General features: G+C 39.5%; 1 long non-coding RNA gene across 4 annotated transcripts in view; it reads right to left on the reverse strand.

The window, feature by feature from the left end:
- Positions 1 to 15,421, reverse strand: part of LOC139357157 (uncharacterized) — an 89,695-nt gene that overhangs the window by 32,061 nt on the left and 42,213 nt on the right. For 3 of the 4 annotated variants that reach the window (XR_011609888.1, XR_011609886.1, XR_011609889.1), the window contains 3 exons: positions 11,095 to 11,182; positions 8,105 to 8,259; positions 6,153 to 6,212 (listed from right to left, as the gene is read on the reverse strand). This is a non-coding gene — a long non-coding RNA (uncharacterized lncRNA). Of the gene's footprint in view, positions 1 to 1,182; positions 2,420 to 6,152; positions 6,213 to 8,104; positions 8,260 to 11,094; positions 11,183 to 15,421 lie in introns of those variants that run through there. The other variant, XR_011609887.1, reaches the window with a different exon arrangement.

Consider the following 15,421-nt stretch of genomic DNA (forward strand, 5'->3'; position numbering starts at 1 on the left):
TATTACCCTCTAAGGTGAGATTCAATTCCATTTTGCAGTTAAGACTTGATTAGGATCTTTGGCATGCTAAAGCCACAGTTCAAAAAGTAAAAATCTTGGGCTGACAGTTGCAGAGGTTTGTTGTTAATACCATGGAAAATAATCAAGTTTATTTAACTAATTCATTATTTTCCCATCAAGGGCAGCCTTGTCACTTTCAGAGAGAGGGATTTGGTCCCTTTTAATTAATGTGATTTCGTAGAGGCAGGATTCTGAATAGACTCTGTGATTCCTATAGCACAGCCTATTTTACTAACAGCTATCTAGACAGGATCAGTGTTGTTACTTCAAGAGTTATACAATGAAATAGGGGGGAGTTATAGGTAATCCCTTCTTCTGAACTAGCTTGAAATAAAAATTAAATGGGCCTTGAGCATTTGTGAATTGCAGTGTTTCATTGGGGCCATGGAACACTAAGTGAGGCTCAGAAACAGGGTGTTAATTCAGGCCTAATCATTTAATTCCAGTCTGTTATGTGCTGTATTTATTGCCCTCCTGGATCTGTTTTCTATGGCCTGATAAAGAGACAGTGATTCTCCAAAGCTCAGTCAGGGACCATTTTATTTATATCGTTAGTTGGTCCAATAAAAGCACTGGCTTCAGATTCCCGCTGTTATTTTCTGTTTTGTAGCCCTGTCATTAACTATGAATATGCTGATGGGGGTTTCATCTCCTACGCTGGAGTCTCTTGAGTTAAATGGGGACTTGTAAGAAGAGGGGAAGGTCAGGACTAGATGGACTGTAGAAAAGTTAAGTTTGATGTAACCAGATGTAAAGTGACTGGGAGGCAACTCAGGTTTTAGGAGCGAATACAAACCTTTCATTACTACATGTGTTAGTGTGCTGAAAGCTTGATTGACACTTTCAGAGCAAACTTAGGGCTTTTAAGATGTGATTCTGTTTGTGAACCAGACATGTTTCAGAGTTTTTAAAAGTCAAATCTTTCTGCAACTCTCCACAAAGTAAAAACTGTTCTAATTTTGCACAGAAGGTAATATGCTATAGCTCTAAAATTGTTTATATATGTCAAGCAAAGAAGTGATGAAAAACAACAACAAACATCGATAGGATCACACTTCAGATCCTCTTTTTTTGAAAATAGTTTTTACTGTATACTTTTATTGTTTAGCCAACAATCTCTAAAGTGTTACAGAGGGCTCCAGAATAACAGAAAATAATGGTGGGAAACAGATTTATAGAGGTCACTTGAATTAATAATATGGCAATCAGAAGATAACACAGGTGCATTAACATAACATACTGTGTAATTACTAGTGTTTCCAATGGAGTTAATGGGTAGTTATCCATGTAATAATAGACATTATTTCATAGCAGATATGCAATTAGCTCATCTCATTGGTGTGTAGAGCACAAATGAAGCAAATTATCATTATTGTTTCAAAACTAAAAGATGAGGACATTTTGAGGACTGATGGGCCTCTTTATCAGACATACTATTCATATTTTTAAGACTGTCTAAAGCACACATTCAGCAAGTAGAGGTGAGAAACATTCAGCAACTAAATGTGAGAAATGTTAACAGTTAGTAGCTTCCATACCTATGCTGGTATTTAAATGTTTGGAGCAATTAGCATGGTAGAAAGTTGTACTGGGGGATGTGGTTGAAATTGCTTGAGCAAATTTACATGGAAGTATACATCAATAACCAAAGTTATCACATTCTCATTGAAAGATAAGAAATGAATATTCATTCATTTTACCAACAAAGATCTGTTGACCACTTTCTATAGGAGATAAACAGCTAACAATTAAAGTCATGCCTCCATTCTAACTCTCCTAAGTACAGTGAGGTGTATCTTCGAATTGCAGGGGCTGGAGAGACTGTGCTATATATGAGGACATCACTTAGTACTTTAGCATTTATGGGTCAGGGCAGGCGCAGTGGCTTACTCCTGTAATCCCAGCACTTTGGGAGGCAAGACGGACGGGCGGGTCACTTGAGGTCAGGAGTTCAATGGCAAAACCTGTCTCTACTAAAAATACAAACAAACAAACAAACAAAAAACGCTGGGAGTGGTGGTGCATGCCTGTAATCCCAGCTACTAGTTGGGGCTGAGGTAGGAGAATTGCTTGAACCCTGGAGGCGGAGGTTGCAGTGAGTTGAGTTTGCGTCAGTGCACTCCAGCCTGGGCAACAGAGCGAGAATTCGTCACCAAAAAAAAAAAAATAATTTATGAGTCACTTTGTTATGCAGTATTACGTTTGATCTTCAAAAGAACCTTGTGAAGTAGGAAGGCAGGTATCTTCATTTTACAGATGTGGAACTTGAGTCTCAAAGAGCACATGTGTCTGGTTCAAGGTCACTTATCAAGAAAACAGTAGAGTCAGGTCTTCTCATCCCTAATCCAGAGCAAGTCCACTAAATAAAGATTGAGAGAAGCTATATTTAAAAATGACAAATAGCTCCACCTCCTGTTCTAGGCTTTTATGATTCTAGAGTAAGTGTCAAATCTTGAGTTTTAGAGAGAGGAACGAGCTAGAATTAAAAAAATAAAAATAAAAAATAAAAAAAGATTTCAAAGATGTGGGAGTATATGGGAGGGGGCTGGAGAGATAGATAGTAAAGGCATTGGAGGCCAAATAACTAAGGGAGGGGAGGAAAGGGTGGTGGCCAGACGTGTAGCCCCATGGGGATCAGAGACAGTGCCAGGCACAGTGGGCTTGCATAGAAAGCTGTGGGAAATATGTATTGAATAGTAAACAGCACCCAGATAGAGGAGGCTCTGACACAGAATTTACTTGGGAGGAAGTGAAGAGCCACTGACAGTTTGGGACAGGAGAATGATGTCACAAAAATGACTTTTTGCGAGGATTAGTTTAGTGGTATGCACGAAAAAGTAGCTATTATTGGCAAAGACACAAGTTATGATCCCATAGCAATTGTCCAAGCATGAGAGAACCTAAGACTACAAAAGAGAGCATACAGCCACAAGGATTTAATAATTCTCCAGGGAATTAGAAAAACTATTTTTAAATGTTATAAAGTATTCAAATAAATCAGTCCCAGCTGCTCGCCCTTCTTGAGAAATAGCTCCAAATTAAACTTGGCTTTTAGCAGACATGAAAAGGAAAATTAGGCAATCATCTAAAATCCAGGGCACGCCCTATATACTTCATAGGGCTCAATTTGTTTTTCTTATAATGTTGATGAAAATATTATCTGTCAAGCAAGAGAAACATTTCTCTAGGTTGCTAGCTTTTCAGATATCAATATTCTTATTAAAATACAATTTATAAGGTTGCTTTACTTCTTCTCTATTTTAAATGTATAAATGAAATCAAATGAATGCTAAATTTGGAGGTCAATAGAGGATTATTTTTTCCTTTGTGAGCTAAGGAACAGAATAGGATAATAGGAATAAAAGAAAAAATTTAGTGTTTTGAATTGACTTTTCTAAAGTCTAGAGTCTTTACTATGGAGAATTCCACAAAACTTTGATACTTGCGAAGGGTCACAATATAAATTAATCTAACATCATGGCTTTAAGCTAAGCAAGATCTATTATTCCTAAATAGCCTCAGGCTAAATTCTGGACTAAGGTAAATTAGTTTTTAGACCTATGCAATTCTGCAGTATAAATTGTCACACTGACTGGGTAAACTTGATGAGCAAGTTACTTAACATCTCTGGGCCTCAGTTTTCTCATCTGGGAAGTGGGGATAATAGTACTGCCTGCCCTCATAGATGAATTCTGCAAATATTAGTCACCATTTAGATTCATTCTCAATCCTCTCTGCGTACCCCTGCATTTTGTACATAGTGATCCTGGCCATCAGGATGTCCTCTCAGCAACACTTCATTTTCCCATCATTTGTGCTGCCTGCCCTGAGTTCCAGTTCACCCTACTCAGTGCCCTAATTTTGACTAAGTTGAGAACCTGCTGCATGCCGAGATGTCAATGAACGTTCACATATCTCCTTGTCAACTTTTCCAGATATCTTGTTTGCATTTTAAAAGGGTTTAAAAGCCTTAAGCCAAACAGTGAAAATGGTATTAATTATAGGTTCCTCAATTGGTTAGTGAGGAAGATCATGGCAGGGAGAGAGGGAAAAAGGGCCTAAATCCACCCCCCCCCCAACATTTTAAGGTAGCCTCTGGGGAGAATCTGAACTTCTGGTGGTTCCTGAGTGACTCCATAATCAACACCTAATGTTGTTGCTGCTCCAGCCATAACCCTGGCTCCTAGATCCGAGGGACATCAAAGTTGGTCCTATCATCAGGAACATTTTTGTGGTTAATAGAATATGCCACCATCCCTTTCACATTCAGCGAACACAAAGACACATCTTCTAGCAAAGGGCTGCGTTTTGGTGTCTAATGTTCCAGCTACAGTAAAAGCCCACTGGCCTTCCTCCCGTGTTTACAAACACAAGCATTTAATCCACAGCTATGCCTCCATTGCTGAAGAGAGCTGCCCTGCATCCCTGCATAACAGGCTCTTTTTCTCTCAAACCAATTGTGGCACTTGCTTCCTTCAGCCCTGGTGCCTACCTACAGCTGTGCTTACTGAAGTGAGACTGTAATTTGCTACAGCATGCCAGAGTATTAATAGACAATTATTTATTGCAAATCTGAACCATTTATACTGTTTACTGGCTGAGACAATGTAAAATTTTGATCCAAATGTTAATGTGTCCATGACATTGCATAATTCTGTTCCATGCCATGGTTTTTCTCTTCTAAATGAATCGAATTTGCAGTACAAGGAAATGGCGTTTTTAATGGATGAGTGATTTACAGCCTCAAACTTATAAGGCTATTATTTGTGTAACTGAGGGAGAATTGACTAATTGCAATAACACAGCAAATTAGACAAATTTAGGATTGTACTGGGAACAAATTCATAGGGAGAAAATGAAAATAACTTGCAAAGTTCTTAAAGGGTAAATGAATAAATCTCACTTTAGCTTTACAGGGCAATTGTGTTTTGGGGGCAGATCAGGTACCTTTGAGGCCAAACAGACTTATAAATATTCAATTGAGTAGAACATAGATAAAAATTACCTCTTCATAAAGAACCATATGTGTAGGAGAGAGCACTTCCAATTCTCCAAATGTTTACTGAAATTGCCTACACAAATGTTTGCAGCAGTTGGGTGAAAACAAAGAGCTTTACAGTTATATGGTTTTCATGAAAAAGACACCAATTTTAGCATATTTACCTTCTATTTGTTGAGCATGCAACACAATGCCAAGGAAGAGTGATTTCCTAATGGAGATCTTCATGATTTTTCAAAATAAAAAATGTGTATCAGCAAAAATAATACTTCTATCTTTCTGAGGTATTCCTGTTAGGCTGTTTATATCGATTCCTGTTATTTTTTACCTCTACTCACAGAAATTGTTAAGATAAAAAGTGCCTCAACACAGCTCTAATGAAATCTGAGAGCTACACTAGATGTCTAAACACAAGGACATTCAAAATTAAGACTCCTTTAATGTTTTAGTCTATGGGGCTCCCACAAATTAATAATGAGATAAAACTAATTTGGGGTTACTCCAAAAATATCTCACAAATATTTGTGTGTCAGTCTAAATTTCAGTTAACCCTTGAACAGTGCGAGCGTTAGGGGTGCTGACCCCCGTGCAGTAAAAAATTCTAATGTGGCGGGGCACAGTGTCTCACATCTATGATCCCAGCACTTTGGGAGGCTGAGGTGGGGGGATTACTTGAGGTCAGGAGTTCCAGACCAGCCTGGCCAACATAGTGAAACCCCATCTCTACTAAAAATACAAAAATTGGCTGAACGTGGTGGCACACACCTGTAATCCCAGCTACTTGGGAGGCTGAGGCAGGAGAATTGCTTGAACCCAGGAGGTAGAGATTGTAGTAAGCAGAGATCGTGCCACTGCACTCCAGCCTGGGCAACAGAGTGAGACTCCATCTCAAAAAAAAAAAAAAAAATTCTCATGTAACTCGATTCCCCAAAACTTCACTGCTGATAGTCTACTGTTGACTGGGAGCCTTGTGAAATACATACATACATATTTTGTATATTACATGTATTATACACTGTATTTGTGCAATAAAATAAGTTAGCAAAAAGAAAATATTATTAAGAAAATCATAAGGAAGAGAAAATATATTTACCGTAAGTGGGAGTAGATCATCATAAAGGTCTTCATCCTTGTCATCTTCACATGGAGCGGGCTGAGGAAGAGGAGGAAGAGAAATGGTTGGTTTTGCTGTCTCAAGGGTGGCAGAGGTGGAAGAGATAGAGGAGGTGGAAGAGATAGAGGAGGTGGAAGAGGAGGCAGGAGAGGCAGGCACAATCCATGTAACTTTTATTGAAAAAATTCCAAATATAAGTGGACTCTCACAGTTCAAACCTATGTTGTTCAAGGGTTAGCTGTGTATACAAAATGGCCTTCTCTTCTCTAATGGCAAGACCCTCCCTCCCACTGGTGTTAGTGATTGCTTCCTTGGTTTTCTTTCCTGCTCCCTGTGACCAATAGCATCCTCTTCGAGTCTGTTCTCCACAATTCAGCTAATGATCCTCTTTCTCAAATATATGCCTTGTCTTGCCTCTCCCCTGAAAAAAACCCTCCCCAGAAAGATCAGGATAGAGAAATACTTTATCATGGTGTACACAGTCCTTCTCTACTTCACAGCGGATACCTTGCCACCATCTCTCTTTCTGGTTCTCCCCCCTTTTTTTTTTTTTTTTGAGACGGAGTCTCGCTCTGTCGCCCAGGCTGGAGTGCAGTGGCCGGATCTCAGCTCACTGCAAGCTCTGCCTCCCGGGTTCACGCCATTCTCCTGCCTCAGCCTCCCGAGTAGCTGGGACTACAGGCGCCCGCCACCACACCCGGCTAGTTTTTTTGTATTTTTTAGTAGAGACGGGGTTTCACCGTGTTAGCCAGGATGGTCTCGATCTCCTGACCTCGTGATCCACCCGTCTCGGCCTCCCAAAGTGCTGGGATTACAGGCTTGAGCCACCGCGCCCGGCCCTGGTTCTCCCCTTTTCTTGTCCCCCAGCAAGCTCCAGGTGACTTGTAATCCTTGGAAACAGGCTTTGTGCTTATCTCTAATTTCAGGGCCTTTGTGCATTCCTGATCTTTCTCGCTTTGTGGTGCTTTCCCCACTCTCTTTGCTTGGCTCTTACTGATGCTTCAAGAATGGTTTTGGATGACATCTTCCCCGGGAAGCCTTGGCTGAGCCCACCAGTCAGTCAGCTTCCCCTTGGCTTCCCCTACTTCCCATCACTGTAGTGCCACACCCAGTTTAGAACGCTGGGTCTTTAACTACTTTCTCCACTGAGCTAGAAGGTCCTGGAAGGCATGACTTTTCTTCTTTTCTTTTTTTTTTTTTTTTTTGAGACGGAGTCTCGCTCTGTCGCCCAGGCAGGAGTGCAGTGGCGCGATCTTGGCTCACTGCAAGCTCTGCCTCCCAGGTTCACGCCATTCTCCTGCCTCAGCCTCCTGAGTAGCTGGGACTACAGGCGCCCGCCACCACGCCCAGCTAATTTTTTGTATTTTTAGTAAAGACGGGGTTTCACCGTGTTAGCCAGGATGGTCTCGATCTCCTGACCTCGTGATCCACCTGCCTCGGCCTCCCAAAGTGCTGGGATTACAGGCGTGAGCCACTGCACCTGGCCGACTTGTCTTCTTTACTGGGCTTAACCACAGGGTAAACACCCAGCAAATATATGAGGAATAAGTGAAATGTATCTTGAATACCTACTTTGTTCCAGGCACTGAACAACGTCCTGGGGGAATACAGAAATGGTTTGTGCGCGGTCCCTTCTCCCAAATAGAATAGCTTATAATTCAGTAAAGTTATGTAAGAAATCCAGAAATAACAGCAGAATATGATAAGAGCCAGAAGAAAGGCAGGAGTTGCCATAGGGTTTTAGAAAATTGAGATTCATTCTTTAAAAACCACTATCTTCTCTTTGTTTCTCTCTGTCTCACTCACTTAATCACTTTGAAATCAAGCAGACCTCGAATTAAATCTGCATTCAACCACTTATTAAGTATGTGACCTCGGACAATTTTTGTAAGTTTCAATTTCCTCATCTGTAAAATGAAGATAATATTTACCTTAGAGGGTGCAGTGAAGGTTGTGCAAAGGGCCAAGAGCATAGAAGACTCAGCAAATGGTGTTGAGAATATTATTTCAAGGCAATGTGCCACTTGTTCTCTCAAAGCTGCTCCACTGTACTTCAAGTTTTATTACTCAGCATCTCATATTTCAACTATTAAAAAGATATCTTTAGAGTAGGAATCTTATCTACACATGGAAAATAGCTTGTTTTCAAAATAGGACACAATATACTACTCAGTTTTTTCCAATATTGATTATAAGTTAATATTTGGAAGGGTTTCCTTGTTACTGATAAGCTTGAATTTGGGGCTTTTTGAAATTTTAAGGATGCGAGGATAGAAACCATAGCTTACACTCCGCAGGTTGTCAAATACTTTTTGCTGAATTTTAATTGCCAAACTTAAAACATCTGATTTATTTATGCAGTACATATTTATTGGGTTCTTGGATAGACCCTCTTGCTGTATCCATCTTTCCTTCCACAGACCTCCATCTCAAATGGAAAAATATCGGGGGAAATGGAAAGCAGCAACCAACTGCAGCAATGTACACAAGTAGTGAAATGAAGCAATGACTGGTTGAAATTGAATCAGATTTTAGTGTCAATTACAGTGCCTATGTCAGAGTAAGGACCAAACACCATATCTATAACTTACATGATAAATTAAGCCAAGACAATTATCTACTACATTAATACTGGATTCAGGGTTATATACTGGTCAAGAATTTGGATTGCAAAATTAGACCTGTATAATTGTGATTTTTTACAAATTACTTAGTCTTTTTAGACTCCAAATTCTTCAACCATTTCATGGGGATTGTAAAACCAACCTTGTGAGGTTGCTTTGTAAGTCAGTTGAGATAATGCATGTAAAACACTTAACACATAGATAACTCATTGCATGGATATTTTTAGTATCATTTTGAAGATGTCATGGACATGGTGGCAATTTAAAAAACACTAAGTTAAGGGCAGCTGTTTGAGAGACAAGATGATTGTATTATCGTTACTTAGCTGAATGCTTAGTCCATACTCATTGGACGGTGTGATCTTGTATTTCTGCAGATTGCCCAAGAATGGGGCGGGTGTGAAACATGCATTCAAGAAACAGGATCAATAGATCTGAATGTCTTAACTAAATCAATGCAAATAGAAAGTTTGAATTATGCCTAAAATAACCAGCTACCACCTTCTGTACATGCAAAATTGGAACATGGAAATATTAATTAAAAAGGAAACATTTTTGGACTCTATCATGAGAAGCTAGTTGTTTAGCTCAGTCCTCTGCCTTTAGGAAAAGCCTCTAATTAGTTTTCAAGAATTTTATTCTAATCTGCAATCACAGAAACACGCTGACAATGTTGAAAGAAAATAGACATCAGACAAATTTCAACTCAAGTTCCCATTTTGGAACAAAGCTTGCAGCACATTACCTTACTTACATAACTTACATTAATTACATTACTTACACATCTTTGGAATACAATAATCTTGTATTAAATATTTTATGTTAAAGGGATTACATTTGTTAATTTTATTCATTGAAAATATGCAGGTTCTATAACTGTTTAGATGCTTCTTCACTTTTCAATACTCAGAGTCTCTCAAATTAGCAGTAGCTTGGGCCACTCTCTTGACCACTGTGGTGTTATAGCCTTTCCAATGTATTCATCTGGTTCATGCCCTGATTTTGAGCAACAGGGGGAAAATATTCCTTATTCATATTAAATGTATTTATTTTACTTTCACATCTCATTCAAGAAGAGAAGCCAGAAACAGGAATATGTTGTTTAAGAGCCAGTTTTAAATTGTGTCCAATGGAAGAATTCCATGGGAGTTGCGTAGGGCTGTGTCACTGATGTACATCAAGAGGAATTCAGATTTTATATTATTTGTTCTAAACCAGAACATTTTACTTATTATTCATAATACATGTTGAAAGCAGACACCAAAATGGCTCATTTGGAGCCTTTTCTTCTCGCCTGCTAATGCACATTAACGCCAGTACACATTCTGTATTACAGATCCATAAAATGCATTTGCATAATATTGAAATTATAATCCCAAATGTGTACTAAAAACCTTTATGAAAAATTGTTACTGCTCAGCTACTATACAGTGGCTAATTTTTAATCTTCAGCCTCTCAGCTGCGAGTAAAGATGGGGTATTCTTTAAATAAAAATCTCAGGAGTCAGATCCTGGAAACTTAACTCTACCCTCTTTGAAGTAGGCTGCTTTGAGGGGGAGAAATAGACTATCCACAGTGCTAAACAGCTGCCTCCATGGTGATTCTGGTATTTTGTGGACTGATGTCTTGAATTTTTAGATCAGGTGAGAGGATCTTTAACCTGCCTTGCATCACCAATGGGATGAGCAAAAAAGCCCTCTGGAGCAGAATCAAAGTGGCTGAGGTGGCAAATATTTTAGCAGAGAATACCACTGGCCACTGTTTCTTGAATGCCACCTATGTCCTCAGTGCTGCAGTGGACCTTGGAATAAATTACAACAGTGAACCCTCACAATAATTCCGTGAGCTAGCTAGCTGTCCTTGATGGTGAGACATTGAGACTGCGTCTCAGAGAAGCTAAGCACTTGCTACATCTCTCATTTCTCCAATGTAGACCCTATCTGTTGCATATTCTAACTGCTGTATCCAAGAAGAGTGTTTAATTTATATGTTTGAGTCGTCAAATGATTCCACAACTCTGCTTTCAAATACTTCCCAGAAAGTTCTAGATGAGACTTTCCAAAATTAACATCACAGAGTTACATTTCTACCAGGCCTTTTTGACATATACTTTAATAAGAGGAACCCTGATAAACAGGCTGAATTCTCACCTTGTGCATAGTGGGGTCCAGTTGGAGAGTGGGCCTGCATTTCCTCTGTGGAAATGGTCATCTCTTGGTCACGGGACCTTTTTGCCTTTTTCCATGGCCCTAGGCAGAAGTTTACCCTCTGTGTAATGTCAGGCAGTTCTACTTACCAAATTGTGAAGTAAGGAAATGTTCCTTGGTGCCCTCCTACCAGACTCTACCTCCTTCTTCCTCTTCTCCATCTTCTGAAATGTATAGCTGCAGGAGGGGAACAAGAAAACATAGGTCAAACGGGCATGTCCCCATGTCCCCCACTCCACTCCCACCCTGCACCCTGCCATGGCCATCGGATCCTAGTGGCTTTTATTTTATTTTATTTTAAGAATCAAGAAGGGAACCAGAGATAAGACAGAATGAATTCCCTACTTTATTTGGGGGATTTTGGTTTGGAAAAGAGTTCCCTTATTTTCTCTTAGTCATTTATTTAATATTCATTTATTTGATGTTAATAGATATTATAGATAGTACCAATGCCAAAGGTATAATAGTTCTAAAATTATTTTTTTATGCTGTGGAAAGTATGTCTCTCTTCTACTCCTTTTTGAAAACACACGAACAATAGCATAGTATATGTGATATTTTGCACCTAATTTTAAAAATGTGTATCTTAGAAATCCTTTTTTACAAGGCCATGAAGAGCTGTCTCTTTCTTTAACACAGATATGCTATAACTTATTTAATCACTCTTCTTTTGGTGGATATCAAGGTTGTTTCCAATTATTTGCTATTAAAAACATTGCTGCAATAAATCATGAATCCATAGGTCATTTTGAAATGTATGAATAGATCTAAGAGATACAGTCCTGGAAATGTAATTGTAGGGTCACAGGACAAACACACTTTTTTTTTTTTTTTATACTTTAAGTTCTAGGGTACATGTGCACAATGTGCAGGTTTGTTACATATGTATACATGTGCCATGTTGGTTAATTTTGGTAGATTTTGCGAAATTGTCTACCCTAGAGATTGTACCAATTTAAACTCCCTCTCCCCTCAACCTACTAGCAGCAGTGCACGAGAGTCCCTTAGTTTAACCCTTTAGATCAAGAGGTTCTGGTAGGATATGGCTGAGACTTGAGAGAAGATGGACTTACGGGAAGGTCGGACAGAAGCCTGGCTTCGTAGACTGAATGTCTAACCTCTTCTCAGGCAAGCTACGAAAGAAAAGGACTAGGAAACTCTTAATAAGACCATTCTATTCATTTCAAAGACTCCGAAATAAACCCAAACATATGGGTCTCCTGTCTGCTGCTAAAAATCTCCAGGAGGTAAATTCCATAGCCTTCTTGGGTAAACTATTTGGCTTCTCACAACTCTTTTGAAAGTCAGGACATTTTTCCTGATGTCTAATGTAAATCTTTCCTGCCTATATCCACTTGTGAAAAACATGTACTAACATTTCCCTGAAGCAATGCAAGTTCAACTGGCTAGATAACATTATGCTCTAATTTCATGGCTAAAGTATATATCCTCCTTTTTTGGTGTAATAGCAGGCATCTCTTAAGTCATTTTTAGAAACGTTTAATACCCACACAAGGGAACATGAGCCCTTTTATTGTGTCCCATCTTTGTTTTAGCTATGGACTTTACAAAGACTGTGTGTGTCGGTGTGTGTACTTTAAAATTCTGCAGTGCCCTCTTGTTTTCTTTTTCTCATATATTATAATCATAGAATTGTAATACCTTGTCATTAATTGCTGATTAACATACAGCTTTCTTAACAACACATTCAATATCACTTCTGCTGAAGGCAACAATGTCTGTAACTGAGAGGCTTGTAGGTCGTTTCTGAGTATATCTTTCTCCTGCTGTCTAGATACAATAACTATTTTAGGAACATTTGGCATCCAAAAAATCCTAGCATTGTGCAAATTAAAACATCTGCTTATACTTTGACACTCTCATTCTTCAAAGGTTAGTTGGATTTGCGGTTGCTTTGTTCAACAAGACTGCTCTTAGAGCTCAAGGATGCACATTTAATTATTGGGAAGATCTGTTTGACAGAGTTGTGGGAGAAAAAGATCACCCATCATATTCAGACCAGCATTAACATTTTTATAGAACAAGATTGCCTGAGAGTCAAAGAAGAGGGGAAAACTCCAGGAAAATAAATATGAATCTATTTGGTCACTGGTCTTCCACTGATTTACAAGACTCCAACCAACGACTCTTTGCTCTGTTCCCCAGAACTCATCAGCTTGCTGTTAAACTGGCATTTCTGATTCTGCCGAGGTTAAAGACAGCAAAGTAAACTCTGCTTCCAACAATAAATAACAGAGGGAGTTTTTCTTTTCATTCAAAAAGGCTTTAGATCACAGCAGACAGCTACAACCAGGTGCATTTAGCTACATTTGTCATTGCCACAAATGCAAAACATGTAAAGAATCCGTGGCAAACAGGTCAAGATCCAGCCTTTTTCTACCCTAAATATTTTTTTTTTCCATCTGTAATTGTTACCATTGCAGTAACAAAGGCCGAGGTGCCAGTAGTAAAGCCAGTATCTCCTGATTGGTTTATTTATGCAAGTCATTGACGCCAGGTAACAGACTGAACACTGGAAGGCTTTCTGTGTCTCAGGCCAAAGACTAGTAATCTTCTCCCTGGGCAATGCCGAGATAACACATGTCAAGAGCAGCAGTGACTCGCAAGCCAACTCATCACTCACCTCATCCCATCACCAGCCTGGACCCCTTTCATTGCCATTCCGAGGGGGCCTACAGACCTTAGCTGTTGCACAGGGAAGAAAAGGATAGGAGAAGGGGGAATGCATAACACATGCAGCAAGAGGGATTTGGTGAGGCAGGAACCAGCAGGTGAACGACGACTCATTTGGAAACATGCAGCTGGGTGTGTGTTATTTGCATATCAGAGACCCTTTGTTAAAGTGGCTTGCCCAGCTGTGTGGGCACATTGGTGGGGTGGGCAGGGGGGGAGGGGCGTGCTGGCCAGAAGCAGAAGATGAATTCTCAGACAAAACAGAGTGACTTGCTGTCTAATTAGTGCACAGGTTGGGGATGGTGTGCTCATGGGGGACCTGCTGCAGAAAAGCTGCGTGCTTCTGAGATTTATTTTCCTTCTGCCAAGTATATTATTTCCAAACTCGCCTTTTCAAGATCTTGCAAATTCCCTTCAAAAAAAAAAAATGATTTAACAATTTAAGGAAAACAGCAGCAAAACAAAAGCCATGTTGATGAGGGACAGAGGTAAGGTTGGGTTTGAAATGAGTGACGAACCTCGTAATGAGGTGTGCAGCTTTGTATATTAAGCGATTTCTCTGCGGTACTTTTCCAGATGTGATGGAATACATTTATTTTTGTGCTCATCTGAACTGAAATAATACAAATGAGATAGTAAAAAGATATCATTACGTGCAGAAGTAGGCGAAGAATTTAGAATCCCAATTCTATAAGTTAACAGCTGTGCGTAAAGCAATTCAGAAATGCTTCGAGTCTGTAGGTTGCCTGGGAATCTCTGTCTAGCTCGTATGGACTTGTGACAATCTACGTGTGAATCCTGCATGTTGATAGTTCAAGGCTACTTTATTTCAGGCAAAAATAAATAGCTGGTAGTAAGAAGTCTGTCTCCATCGAAAGCCTGCAGTACAGCTGAATACAGCCACTGCAGTAGTGCCATAAAACGGGATGAGTTTAAAACTACCAGATGGTACCCTGTACAGTGCCTGAAATAAAATGGAGAATTAGGGTGCCCCAAGGTGTGCACAGGAAAGGCAGTTACATGAAATAAATGTGCCTCGGGCCTACAGGATGCTCAAGTATGCTACACAGGAGACATATAGTACATCTGGTGAACAGATTTTATCACACACTGGAAAGCCATAAAGCACGCCGTTGAATATCGGAACCCCGTCTTACAATGACATTTTACCTGTGTTGCTATTCAGTGCTGTTTATTTTAAAAGGTGCTGTAATCTCGATGATATGTTTTAAAAGCCTCCTTAACAATGTTTTCCACTATGTCCCATTTTGGGGGGTACAGATTGATTCAATGCAATGAAAGTCGGTGGACAAATAGCCACTCTGGTCACACGAGATCTTGTTTTTATTTCATTTATCTCATTGCTGATATGATTTGAGTAATAGGATTATACTTGTCAGCACTCCCCATTTGGGAAAATGCCAACATATTTTTAATGCTATTTCCCACATCTCCGTTGTATTGTCTGTCGTTTCACTAGAGTTTCCCTCTCCACCCACTCCTCCTTTTTCTTAACATTCAAAGAAAAAGTGATTTTTTTAGTGGTGGGGGTTTGTGAGGAGGATTTGTTGGCACGGAGCCATTTCTTGCTTCTTCCTCCACAGACGCAAATCTGCTTTCTGTTTGAAAATGATGTGCTTCTCTTCCGTTGTAAAAATGGCTGAGGAACACATAACATTCATTATTGTTTTAAGAGTTGCTGTAATAAAATCCTCTCAGTAC

This window comes from Macaca nemestrina, chromosome 11 (assembly GCF_043159975.1).
Source record: "Macaca nemestrina isolate mMacNem1 chromosome 11, mMacNem.hap1, whole genome shotgun sequence".
In the NCBI taxonomy this organism is placed as follows: Eukaryota; Metazoa; Chordata; class Mammalia; order Primates; family Cercopithecidae; genus Macaca; species Macaca nemestrina.